The sequence below is a fragment of the Rattus rattus genome, chromosome 2, assembly GCF_011064425.1.
Source record: "Rattus rattus isolate New Zealand chromosome 2, Rrattus_CSIRO_v1, whole genome shotgun sequence".
Lineage (NCBI taxonomy): Eukaryota > Metazoa > Chordata > Mammalia > Rodentia > Muridae > Rattus > Rattus rattus.
Window position 1 is genome coordinate 181,724,830 of NC_046155.1, and position 13,191 is coordinate 181,738,020.

Below are 13,191 nucleotides of genomic sequence, written 5' to 3' on the forward strand. Positions count from 1 at the left end.
CTATGTTTAGATATGCACCTTGAATTTCTGATCTTTCTAGAACTTTTATCATGAAGGGGTGTTGAATTTTTTCAAATGATGACTCAGCATCTAGTGATATGATGATGTGTTTCTTATCTTTGAGGTTGTTTATATGGTGGATTACATCGATGGAATTTCATATATATATAAATATAATATGAATTTCATATATAAATATAAATATATATATAAATATATATTATATTATATATATACACACACATATATATATATACATAAATATATATAATTTTTATTAACTTGAGTATTCCTTATTTACATTTCGATTGTTATTCCCCTTTCCGGTTTCCGGACCAACATCCCCCTAACCCCTCCCCCTCCAATTCTATATGGGTTTTCCCCTCCCCAATCTCCCCCCATTTTCGCCCTCCCCCCAACAATCTAGTTCACTGGGGGTTCAGTCTTGGCAGGACCAAGGGCTTCCCTTTCCACTGGTGCTCTTACTAGGATATTCATTGCTACCTATGAGTTTGGAGCCCAGGGTCAGTCCATGTATAGTATTTGGATAGTGGCTTAGTCCTGGAAGCCCTGGTTGGTTGACATTGTTGTTCATATGGGGTCTCGAGGCCCTTCAACCTCTTCCAGTCCTTTCTCTGATTCCTTCGACGGGGGTCCCATTCCCACATCAGTGGTTTTCTGCTGCCATTGGCCTACATATTTGCTGGACTCTGGCCTTGTCTCTCAGGAGAGATCTACATCCAGTTCCTGGCAGCCTGCACTTCTTTGCTTCATCCATCTTATCTAACTGGGTGGCTGCAAATGTATGGGCCACATGTGGAGCAGGCTCTGAATGCATGTTCCCTCTGCCTTTGTTCTAAACTTTGCCTCTGTATTCCCTAACAAAGGGTATTCTTGTTCCCCTTTTAAAGAAGGAGTGAAGCATTCGCATTTTGGTCATCCCTCTTGAGTTTCATGTGTTCTGTGCATCTACGGTAATTCAAGCATTTGGGCTAATAGCCACTTATCAGTGAGTGCATATCATGTGAGTTTTTCTGTGATTGGGTTACCTCACTCAGGATGATATTTTCCAGGTCCATCCATTTGCTTATGAATTTCATAAAGTCATTGTTTTTGATAGCTGAGTAATATTTCCTTGTGTAGATGTACCACATGTTTGGATCCATTCCTCTGTTGAAGGGCATCTAGGGTCTTTCCAGCTTCTGGCTATTATAAATAAGGGTGCTATGAACATAGTGGAACATGTGTCTTTGTTATATGTTGGAGATCTTTTGGGTATATCCTCAAGAGAGGTACAGCTGGGTCCTCAGGTAGTTCAATGCCCAATTATCTGAGGAACCTCCAGATTGATTTCCAGAATAGTTGTACCATCTGAAATCCCACAAACAGTGGAGGAGTTTTCCTCTTTCCCCACATCCTCGCCAGCATTTGCTGTCACCTGATTTTTTGATCTTAGCCATTCTCACTGGTGTGAGATGAAATCTCAGGGTTGTTTTGATTTGCATTTCCCTTATGACTAAAGATGTTGAACATTTCTTTAGGTGTTTCTCAGCCATTCAGCATTCCTCAGCTGTGAATTCTTTATTTAGCTCCGAACCCCATTTTTAATAGGGTTATTTGTCTCCCTTTGGTCTAACTTCTTGAGTTCTTTGTATATTTTGGATATAAGCCCTCTATCTGTTGTAGGATGGGCACAGAACTTTTCCCAGTCTGCTGTTTGCCATTTTGTCCACACAACAGTGTCCTTTGCCTTACAGAAGCTTTGAAGTTTTATGAGATCCCATTTGACGATTCTTGATCTTAGAGCATAAGCCTTTGGTGTTTTATTCAGGAAATTTTCTCCAGTGTCCATGGGTATGAGACACTTCCCCACTTTTTCTTCTATTAGTTTGACTGTATATGGTTTGATGTGGAAGTCCTTGATCAACTTGGACTTAAGCTTTGTACAGGGTGATAAGCATGGATCAATCTGCATTCTCCTAAATGTTGACTTCCAGTTGAACCAGCATAATTTGCTGAACATGCTGTCTTTTTTCCATTGGATGGTTTGGTTCCTTTGTCAAAAATCAAGTGACCATAGTTGTGTGGCTTCATTTGTGGGGTCTTCAATTCTATTCCAGTGGTCTATCTGTCTGTCTCTGTACCAATACCATGCAGTTTTTGTCACTATTGCTCTGTAATACTGATTGAGCTCAGGGACAGTGATTCCCCCAGAAGTCCTTTTATTGTTGAGGATAGTTTTAGCTGTCCTGGGTTTTTTGTTAGTCCAGATGAATTTGCAAATTGTTCTGTCTAACTCTTTGAAGAATTGGATTGGTATTTTGATGCGGATTGCATTGAATCTATGGATCGCTTTTGGTAAAATGGCCGTTTTTGCTATATGGATCCTGCCAATAGATGAGCATGGGAGATCTTTCAATCCTCAGAGGTCTTCGTCAATTTTTTTCTTCAGAGGCTTGAAGGTCTTATTGTACAGATCTTTTACTTTACTTGCTTGGTTAAAGTCACACTGAGGTATTTTATATTATTTGGGACTATTACGAAGGGTGTCATTTACCCATTTTCTTTCTTGGCATGTTTCTCTTTTGTGTAGAGGAAGGCTACTGATTTATTTCAGTTAATTTTATACCCCGCCAGTTTGCTAAAGCTGTTTATCAGGTTTAGAAGTTCTCTGGTGGAACTTTTGGGGCCACTTAAATATACTACCATATCATCTGCAAATAGTGATATTTTGACTTCTTTTCCAATCCTTATCCCCTTGATCTCCCTTTGTTGTCTGATTGCTCTGGCTAAAACTTCAAGAACTATATTGAATAAGTAGGGAGATAGTGAGCAGCCTTGTCTAGTCCCTGATTTTAGTGGCATTGCTTCAAGTTTCTCTCCATTTAGTTTAATGTTAGCCACTGGTTTGCTGTATATGGCTTTTACTATGTTTAGGTATGGACCTTGAATTCCTATTCTTTCCAGGACTTTTATCATGAAGGGGTGTTGAATTTTGTCAAATGCTTTCTCAGCATCTAATGAAATGATCATGTAGTTTTGTTCTTTTAGTTTGTTTATATAATGGATCATGTTGATAGTTTTCCGTGTATTAAACCATCCCTGCATGCCTGGGATGAAGCCCACTTGGTCATGGTGGATGATTGCTTTTGATGTGCTCTTGGATTCGGTTTGCAAGAATTTTATTGAGTATTTTTGTGTTGATATTCATAAGGGAAACTGGTCTAAAGTTCTCTTTATTTGTTTGGTCTTTGTGTGGTTTAGGTGTAAGTGTAATTGTTGCTTCATAGAAAGAATTCGGTAGCACTCCGTCTATTTTTATTTTGTGGAATATTTAGGATAGTTGGCATGAGGTCTTCTATGAAGGTCTGATAGAATTCTGCACTGAACCCATCTGGATCTGGGCTATTTATGGTTGAGAGACCTTTAATGACGGCTTCTATTTCTTTAGGAGTTATGGTGTTGTTCAAATGGTTTATCCGTTCCTGATTTAACTTCAGTACCTGGTATCTTTCTAGGAAATTGTCCATTTCCTACAGATTTTCAATTTTTGTTGAATATAGGCTTTTGTAGTAGGATCTGATGATTTTTTTAATTTCCTCTGATTCTGTAGTTATGTCTTCCTTTTCATTTCTGATTTTGTTACTTTGTACACACTCCTTGTGTTCTCTTGTTAGTCTGGCTAATGGTTTATCTATCTTGTTGATTTTTCTCTAAGAACCAACTTTTGGTTCTGTTGATTCTTTCTATAGTCCTTTTTGTTTCTACTTGGTTGATTTCAGCACTGAATTTGATTATTTCCTGCCTTCTACTCTTTCTGATTGTATTTTCTTCTTTTTCTTCTAGAGATTTTAGGTGTGCTGTCAAGCTGCTGACATATGCTATCTCCTGTTACTTTCTGCAGGCACTCAGAGCTATGAGTTTTCCTCTTAGCACAGCTTTCATTATGCCCCATAAGTTTGGGTATGTTGTACATTCATTTTCATTAAATTCTAAAAAGTTTTTATTTTCTTTCTTTATTTCTTCCTTGACCAGGTTATAATTGAGTAGAGCATTGTTCAATTTCCATGTATATGTGGGCATTTATTCCCTTATTGTCATTGAAGAACAGCTTTAGCCCATGGTCGTCTGATAGGACACATGGGATTATGTCTGTCTTTCTGTATCTGTTGACTCCTGTTTTATGACCAATTATATGGTCAATTTTGGAAAAAGTACCATGAGGTGGTGAGAAGAATGTATATCCTTTTGCTTTAGGATAAAATGTTCTACAAATATCTGTTAAGTCCATTTGGTTCATGACTTCTCTTAGTCTGTCTACGTCTCTGTTTAATTTCTGTTTCCATGATCTGTCCATTGATGAGAGTGGGATGTTGAAATCTCCTACTATTATTGTGTGACGTACAATGTGTGTTTTGAGCTTTAGTAAGGTTTCTTTTATGTATGTAGGTGTCCTTGTGTATGGAACATAGATATTTAGTATTGAGCGTTCATCTTGATGGTTTTTTTTTCCTTTGATGAATTTGAAATGTCCTTCCTCATCTTTTTTGATGACTTTTAGTTGCAAACGATTTTATTCGATATTAGAATGGCTACTCCAGTTTGCTTCTTCAGACCATTTGCTTGGAAAGTTGTTTTCCAGCCTTTCACTCTGAGGTAGTGTCTGTCTGTCCCTGAGGTGTGTTTCCTATAGACAGCAGAATGCAGGGTCCTCATTGCATATCCAGTTTGTTAATCTATGTCTTTTTATTGGGGAGTTGAGACCATTGATGTTGAGATATTAAGGAATAGTGATTATTTCTTCCTGATATTTTCATATTTGGTTGTGAAGTTATGTTTGTGTGCTTTTCTTCTCTTTGTTTTGTTGCCAAGACGATTAGTTTTTTGCTTTTTTTAGGGTGTAACTTGCCTCCTTCTGTTGGGCTTTACCATTTATTATCCTTTGTAGCGCTGGATTTGAGAAAGATATTGTGTAAATTTGGTTTTGTCATAAAATACCTTGGTTACTCCATCTATGTTAATTGAGAGTTTTGTAGGATACAGTAACCTGGGATGGCATTTGTGTTCTCTTAGCGTCTGTATGACATATGTCCCTGATCTTCTGACTTTCATAGTCTTTGGAGAGAAGTCTGGAGTGATTCTTGTAGGTCTGCCTTTATATGTTACTAGACCTTTTCCCTTACTGCTTTTAATATTCTTTCCTTATTTTGTGCATTTGGTTTTTTGACTATTATGTGACAGGAGGAGTTTTTTTACTGGTCCAAACTATTTGGAGTTCTCTCGGCTTCTTTTATGTTTATGGGCATCTCTTTCTTTTTGTTAGGGAAGTTTTCTTCTATGATTTTGTTGAGGATATTTACAGGTCCTTTGAGCTGGGTGTCTTCATTCTCTTCTATACCTATTATCCTTAGGTTTGATATTGTCATTGAGTCCTGGATTTCCTGTATGTTTTGGACCAGTAACTATTTCCATTTTATATTATCTTTCACAGTTATGTCTATGATTTCTATGGAATCTTCTGATCCTGAGATTCTCTCTTCTATCTCTTGTATTCTGTTGTTGATGCTTGTATTTATGGCTCCTTGTCTCTTCCTTTGGTTTTCTACATCCAGGGTTGTTTCCCCCTGTTCTTTCCTTATTGCTTCTATTTCCATTTTTAATTCCTTCAACTCTTTGATTGTGTTTCCCTGGAATTCTTTCAGGGATATTTGTGATTCCTCTCTATAGCTTTCTATTTGTTTATTTATGTTTTCCTGCGTTTCCCTAAGGGAGTTCTTCATGTCTTTCTTGAAGTCCTCCAGCATCATGATCAAATGTGATTTTAAATCTAGGTCTTGCTTTTCTGTTGTGTTTGGATATTCAGTGTTTGCTTTGGTGGGAGAATTGGGCTCCAAAGATGTTATGTAGTCTTGGTTTCTGTTGCTTTGGATCTTGTGCTTGCCTCTCGTCATCAAATTGTCTCTGGTGTTACTTTGTTCTGGTATTTCTGACAGTGGCTAGACCATCCTGTGTGTCAGGAGTGCTGTAGACCTGTTTTCCTGTTTTCTTTCTGCCAGTTTTGGGAACAGAGTGTTCTTCTTTCGGGCACGTAGTCTTTCCTGTCTACTGGTCTTCAGCTGTTCCTGTGGGCCTGTGTCCTGATTCCTCCAGGCAAGTCCCTTGGAGCAGAAAAGTTGGTCTTACCTGTGGTCCTGTGGATCAATTTTCCTCGTTTGGGGTTGCTTTTGAGGGCTCTATGAGGGCGGTAACCAGGAGGGCCTGTGCCAACTTTTCCGGGAGTCCCCATGCACAGGGGTCCCAGATGGCATTAGGTGTTTTCCTCTAGAGTCAGAAATGTGGGCAGAGTGTAGTCTCTTCTGGCTTGCCAGGCATGTCTGCCCCTCTGAAGGTTTAGCTCTCTCTCCAATGGGATTTGGGTGCAAAGAACTGTTGATCCGGTTCCTTCAGGTCTGGGCAGTGTCTGGAGCATGGGGGACCTGCAGCCCCAGTGCCCCTGGATCTTCGTATATCAAACCATCCCTGCATCCCTGGGATGAAGCCAACTTGATTATGATGGATGATCATTTTGTTGTATTCTTGGATTAGGTTTGCAAGAATTTTATTGAGTCATTTTGTGTCAATATTCATAAGGGAAATTGGTCTGAAGTCCTCTTACTTTGTTGGGTCTTTGTGTGGTTTCAGTGTAAGAGTTATTGGAACTTCATAGAACGGGTTTGGTAGTGCTCTATTTCTATTCTGTGGAATATTTTGGACAGTATTGGTATGAAGTCTTCTATGAAGGTCTGATAGAATTCTGCACGGAACCCTGTAGGGAGCCATATTGGATTTGGGTCTGGCTGTTTTGTGACTGTGTAGCTCAAAGTGGCTACGTGACTCTTGGCCACACATACTCCTCTAAGATGACTGCCATAAAGCCTCGAGATTGTGGGACAAAAGCCTCTCCCATGAATTTATGGCACAGAAAGATAACATTCCGGGATGCTTCAGCCTATGCAAAAATCAGTTATCTCCTGAGTCAACACCCAGTGTCTCCACTGCCTGACCTCATCGTCTACCACATGACCTCTTTGCCTCCAGCTATCACTGTCTATATCCTCATCTCCCTCTCCTCTGTGTTTCACAAAGGTCACTCCCCCTACCTGAAAGCCTTAAAAGCTGTAACATTCATCCCAATAAAGGAGACCTTGACAATAGAATCTTGCCTGGTCTCCTTCTTCTCTCGCCCCCCCATTGGTCCAAGGGTAACGCCCCTTCGGAACCCTGAATAACTGGACCCGCTGGCCGGGTCAGAACCCATTTGGACCTGGGCTCTTTTTGGTTGGGAGACTTTTAATAACTGCTTCTACTTCGTTAGGGGTTATGATGTTTTCGATGGTTTATTTGTTCCTTATTTAACTTTGGTACCTGGTATATGTCTAGAAAATTACGCATTTCTTCCAGATTTTCCAGTTTTGTTGAATATAAGATTTTGTAGTAGGATGTGATGATATTTTTTAATTTCTCTAGATTTTGTTGTTATGTCTCCCTTTTCATTTCTGATTTTGTTAATTTGGATAAACTCTCTGAGACCTCTGGTTAGTCTGGCTATCTTGTTGATTTTCTCAAAGAACCAGCTCCTGTTTCTTTTTTTGATCCTTTGTTTCCTTTTGTTTCTACTTGTTTGATTTCTGCACTGAGTTTGATTATTTCCTGCCATCTACTCCTCTTTGGTTTATTTATTTCTTTTTGTTCTAGAGCTTTTAGGTGTGATGTCAAGCTGCTGATATATGCTCTCTCCTGTTTCTTTTTGCAGGCACTTGGAGCTTCAAGTTTTCCTCTTAGTACCACTTTCATTGTGTCCCATAAGTTTGGGAATGTTTTATCTTTATTTTCATTAAATTTTAAGAAGTCTTTAATTTCTTTGTTTATTTCTTCCTTGACCAAGTTGTCATTGAGTAGAGCATTGTTCAACTTCTATGTATACACCCACTTTCTGTCATTATTGTTGTTATTGAAGACCAGTCTTAGTTGGTGGTGATCTGATAGGATGCATGTGATTATTTCTATCTTCCTGTATCTGTTGAGGTCTGTTTTGCGACCAATTATGTGGTCAATTTTGGAGAAGGTTCCATGAGGTACTTAGAAGAAGGTATATCCTTTTGATTTAGGTTCGAATGCTCTACAAATATCTGTTAAATCTATTTGATTCACAATTTCTTTTAGTTTCTCTATGTTTCTGTTTAATTTATTTCTCCGTGATCTGTCCATTGATGAGAATGGGGTGTTGAAATCTCCTACTATTATCCTGTGTGGTGCAATGTGGTCTTTGTGCTTTAGTAAGGTTACTTTTATGAATGTGGTTGTCTTTGCATTTGGAGCATAGATATTTGGGATTGAGAGTTCATCTTGGTGGATTTTTACTTTGATGAAAATGAAGTGTCATTCCTTATCTTCTTTAATGACTTTTAGTTGAAAGTATATTTTATTTGATATTAGAATTACAATTCCAGCTTGTTTTTTCAATCCATTTGCTCGGAAATTGGTTTTCCAGGCATTTACTCTGAGGTAGTATCTGTGATTGTGTGGTGTGTTTCCTAAATGCAGCAAAATTCTGGGTCCATATCTAGTCTGTTAGTGTATGTATTTGTGTTGGGGAATTGAGTCCATTGATGTTGAGAGATGTTAAGGAATAGTGATTGTCGCTTCCTGTTCTTTTCGTTGTTAGAGGTGGAATTATGTCTGTTTGTCTCTCGGTTTCATTGGGAGGAAATTATATTCTTGTTTTCTGTATGGTGTAGTTTCTCTCCTTGTGTTGGAGTTTTACATATATTATCCTTTGTAGGCCTGGATTTGTAGAAAGATATTGTGTAAATTTGGTTTTGTCATGGAATATCTTGATTTCTCCATCCATGATAATTGGGAGTTTTGCTGAATACAGCAACTTGGGCTGGCATTTGTTTCTTTTAAGGTCTGTATGATATCTGTGCAGTATCTTCTGGGTTTCATAGTCTCTGGTGAGAAGTCTAGTGTAATTATTACAGGTTTGCCTTTATATGTATGTCATTTGACCTTTTTCCCTACTGCTTTTCAAATTTTTTCTCTGTTTTATGCATTTGGTGTTTATGGTTTTCTTTTTTAAAAATTTATTTATTCATTTATTATATATATGTACACTGTCTCTTTCTTCAGACACACCAGAAGAGGGCATCGGATCTCATTACAGATGGTTGTGAGCCACCCTGTGGATGCTGGGATTTGAACTCAAGACATCTGGAAGAGCAGTCGGTGCTCTTTACCACTGAGCTATCTCTTCAGCCTGCATTTGGTGTTTTAACTCTTATGTGACAGGAGGAATTTCTCTTCTGGTCCAATCTATTCGGAGTTCTGTAGATTTCTTATATTTTTATGGGCATCTCTTTCTTTAGGTTAGGGAAGTTTTCTTCTATAATTTTGTTGAATATATTTACTGGACCTTTAAGTTGGGAGTCTTCACTTTCTTCTATACCTATTATCCTTAAGTTTGATCTTCTCATTATGTCTTGGATTTCCTGTATGTTTTGGGCTAGGTGCTTTTTGCATTTTACATTATCTTTGACAGTTGTGTCATTGTTTTCTATGTTATCTTCTGCTCCTGAGATTCTCTCTTCTATCTCTTTTATTCTTTTGGTGATGCTTTTATCTATGACTCCTTGTTTCTTCCTTAGGTTTTCTATATCCAGAGTTATCTCACTTTGTGCTTTCTTTATTGTTTCTATTTCCACTTTTAAGTCCTGAACGGTTTTGTTCAATTCCTTCATCTGTTTGCTTATGCTTTCCTGTAATTCTTTCAGGGACTTTTGTGTTTCCTAAGAGAATCTATTTGTCTATTTGTGCTTTCTAGAATTTCTTTAAGGGAGTTCTTTATGTCTTTCTCAAAACCCTCCATCATTATTAAAAAAATGTGGTTTTAAATCTAAATGTTGCTTTTCTGCAGTGTTTAGATATCCAGTATTTTCTTTGGAGAGAGAACTTGGCTCTGATGATGCCAAATACTTTTGGTTTCTGTTCCTTAGGTTCCTGTCCTTGCCTCTAGCAATTGGATTGTCTCTAGTGTTTGCTTATCTTGCTGTTTCTGAAAGTGACTTGACCCTGCTGTAGCCCTCTGTGTCAGCACTGCTGTAGAACTGCTTTTTTGTTTTCTTTCACTCTTTCCTGAGAACAGTTGCTCTGATTTAAGGTGTGTCGGCACTCCTGGAGACTGTCTTCCAGCTCTAGACTCAAGCAGGAATTAAAGGTTCCTGTCCTTGATTGCCCGTAGGTCGTTCCACCTAGTGGGCACAGTTGGCAATAAGCGATTCCCTCTTGGGTCTGGACTGTGGGTAGATGGTAGTCTCTTCTGACTTCTCAGGAGTATCAACACTTCTGAGTGTCCAGCTCTCTCTTCCCAATGTGATTTGGGTACAAGGAGCTGTTTTCCGGTTTAGTTTGGTCCTGGAGGCAGACGAAAAAGACATGTCTCTTCCTATTTCCCTCTGTCTAGAGGCACTGTGCAATTTCTCCATGGACAAGTGATGTGGGCAGTGGTGTGCAGAGGTAGCAGTCAATCCTGCAGTCTCAGGATGCCTGCATCCCTGGGTGGTCAGCTCTCTTCCTTGAAACATATTTTGAGTATATTGATATAGCTGGATCCTAAGTACTACGTCTACTTTTCTGAGGAACCATCAGACTGATTTCCAGGGTGGTTGTAACAGTTTGCAATTCAACGTACAATGAATGTACAATGTACAATGTACAATGACTGCTCCTCTTTCTCCACATCCCCGACAGTATCTGCTGACACCTGAATTTTTGATACTAGGCATTCTTACAGATATGATGTGGAATCTCAGAGTCATTAGGATTTGCATTTTCCTGATGGTTATGCATGTCGAAAATTTCTTTAGGTAGTTCTCACTAATTCATTATTCCTAAATTGATAATACTCTGTTTGGTTCCCACCCCCATTCTTTATTTTCATTTTTTCTTCTATTTAAATGTTATCTCCTTTCACAGTTTCTTCTCCAGAAACCCTCTCTCCTATTCCCCCAACCCATGCTTCTTCTAAGGTACTCCCACCCATCCTCTCCTTCCCAACTTCCCACCTTGACATTCCCCTACACTGGGGCATAAAGCCTTGACATGACCAAGGGCCTCTCCTCTGATTTATGCTCAACATTTTTATCCTTTGCTACATATGTGGATGGAGCAATAGGTCCATCCCTATATTCTCTTGGGATGGTGGTTTAGTCTGTGCGAGCTCTTGGGGGGTCTGGTTGGTTGATATTGGACCCCATTTTTAATTGGGTTCTTTGGTTTCTCTAATCTAACTTCTTGAACTCTTTACATGTATTGGATAGTAGCCCTATTTTAGATGTATTATTGGTAAATATCTTTTTCCAGTCTGTTGGTTGCCATTTTGTCTTATTGACAGTGTCATTTCCCTTACACGACCTTTTCAATTTGATGAGGTTCTATATATTAATTGTTCATCTTAGAGTATAACCCATTGGTATTCTGATCCAAAAATTTTCCACTGAGTCCATGTGTTCAAGGCTCTTCCCCACGTTCTCTTCTATTAGATTCAATATATCTGGTTTTGTGTGGAGATCCTTGATCCATTGGACTTGAGTTTTGTACATGGAGATCAGAATTGATCGATTTGTATTCTTCAACATGCTGATTGCCAGTTGAACTAGCACCATGTTGCTGAAAATGCTGTCTTTTTTTTTTCCAGTGGCTGGTTTTAGCTTTGTCAAACATCAAGTGACCTTAAGTGCATCGTGGGTTTTCATTTCTATTCTGTTGATCTGCTTTCTTGCCTCTCAACCAATATGATGCAGTTTTTATAACCATTACTCTGTAGTAGAGCTTGAGGTTAGGGATGGTGATTCCCACAGAAATTCTTTTATAGTTGAGAATGTTTTTTGCAATCCCTTTAACCTGGTAGCCATCCCAACCTGGAATGGATTGAAGCAGGACGCAATATAGGACACAGAAGTAAAGATAGATGATCTCTGCTCTTCTAGCTATCTAACTAGACTAAGTACTTACTTATTGCTTCTGTAGACTCAAGAGTCTTTTTGCTCATTCCATGGATGAAAACTGTTGGCTTCTTTTTTGCTGATAAATCTGTGTTTTATTAAATGTTGAAACTTTATATTATTTTTCTGTGCTTTATTAAGTGTTCAAAATTAAAGTGCTTATTACTGTCTTTTCCTTGTTATATACTGAAAATTTAACTTTTTATTACTGTTATGTGCTAAAACTGAACATTCTTTTACTTGTGCTTTAAAAGTAAGATATATGGAAATCAACACATAATATTTACTAATCAGAATTCAGTAATGAATTTATTGTTAGTGTTTCTTTTTTGGCCAGCTTCCTCAGTTAACTTATTTTGAACCAGTAAGGAAGGAAAGGAAAAGTATCAAAATTCTTTTCATAGGCAAATATGCAGAGACACATATACATACACTCACTCTCTCTCTGGGCCTGGCTATTCCTCACAATCAGTTCCATATATATTCCTGCATGCATATATATATATATATATATATATATATATATATATATATATATATATATGTAGTCATTTCCATTTACATGGATAGATGGATGGATGGAACAGAGCTCCCCAAGTCAAATCATCCTAACTTAAATTTCATGTCTTTTCTCTGTCCTTTTTATACCCTTCTAAGATAAAAATTCTTTAGAAAATTCCAGCAAAGATAAAATTTTACATAAAATGGGAGTTACAGACAGATTTTGATATTAAGCTCAAAGCACTGTTTCATTCTATATGGTAATTGTCAGCTCTCAAAGCAACACTATTTACATGATCTTGCCTTGTCACAGTGTAAAGCTGTGGTGGCTTTATCCTTGGACCTGAACATTTTTCCTTGAATACAAACTTTTCCCAAGTCTATTTCCCTTTTTTTTTAATTCATAAAAGTTCGCATTTATTTTAATCTTGAGCAAATCTGATCAACAGGAAAGTCATATCAGCAGTAAGAAGCAATGCTGAGGTGAAATCTCTTTGAATCCTTGTAAATGAGCTCATCCATTGTAGACCTTGTAAAAATAGTGGGTCACCTATAGGAAATCTACCTGCTTTCTATCCTAGATGGCTGCTGTCACTTTTAGACTAAGAATATGAAAAGAAGACTGTAATAACTTAGATTGGTAAGGATTTTT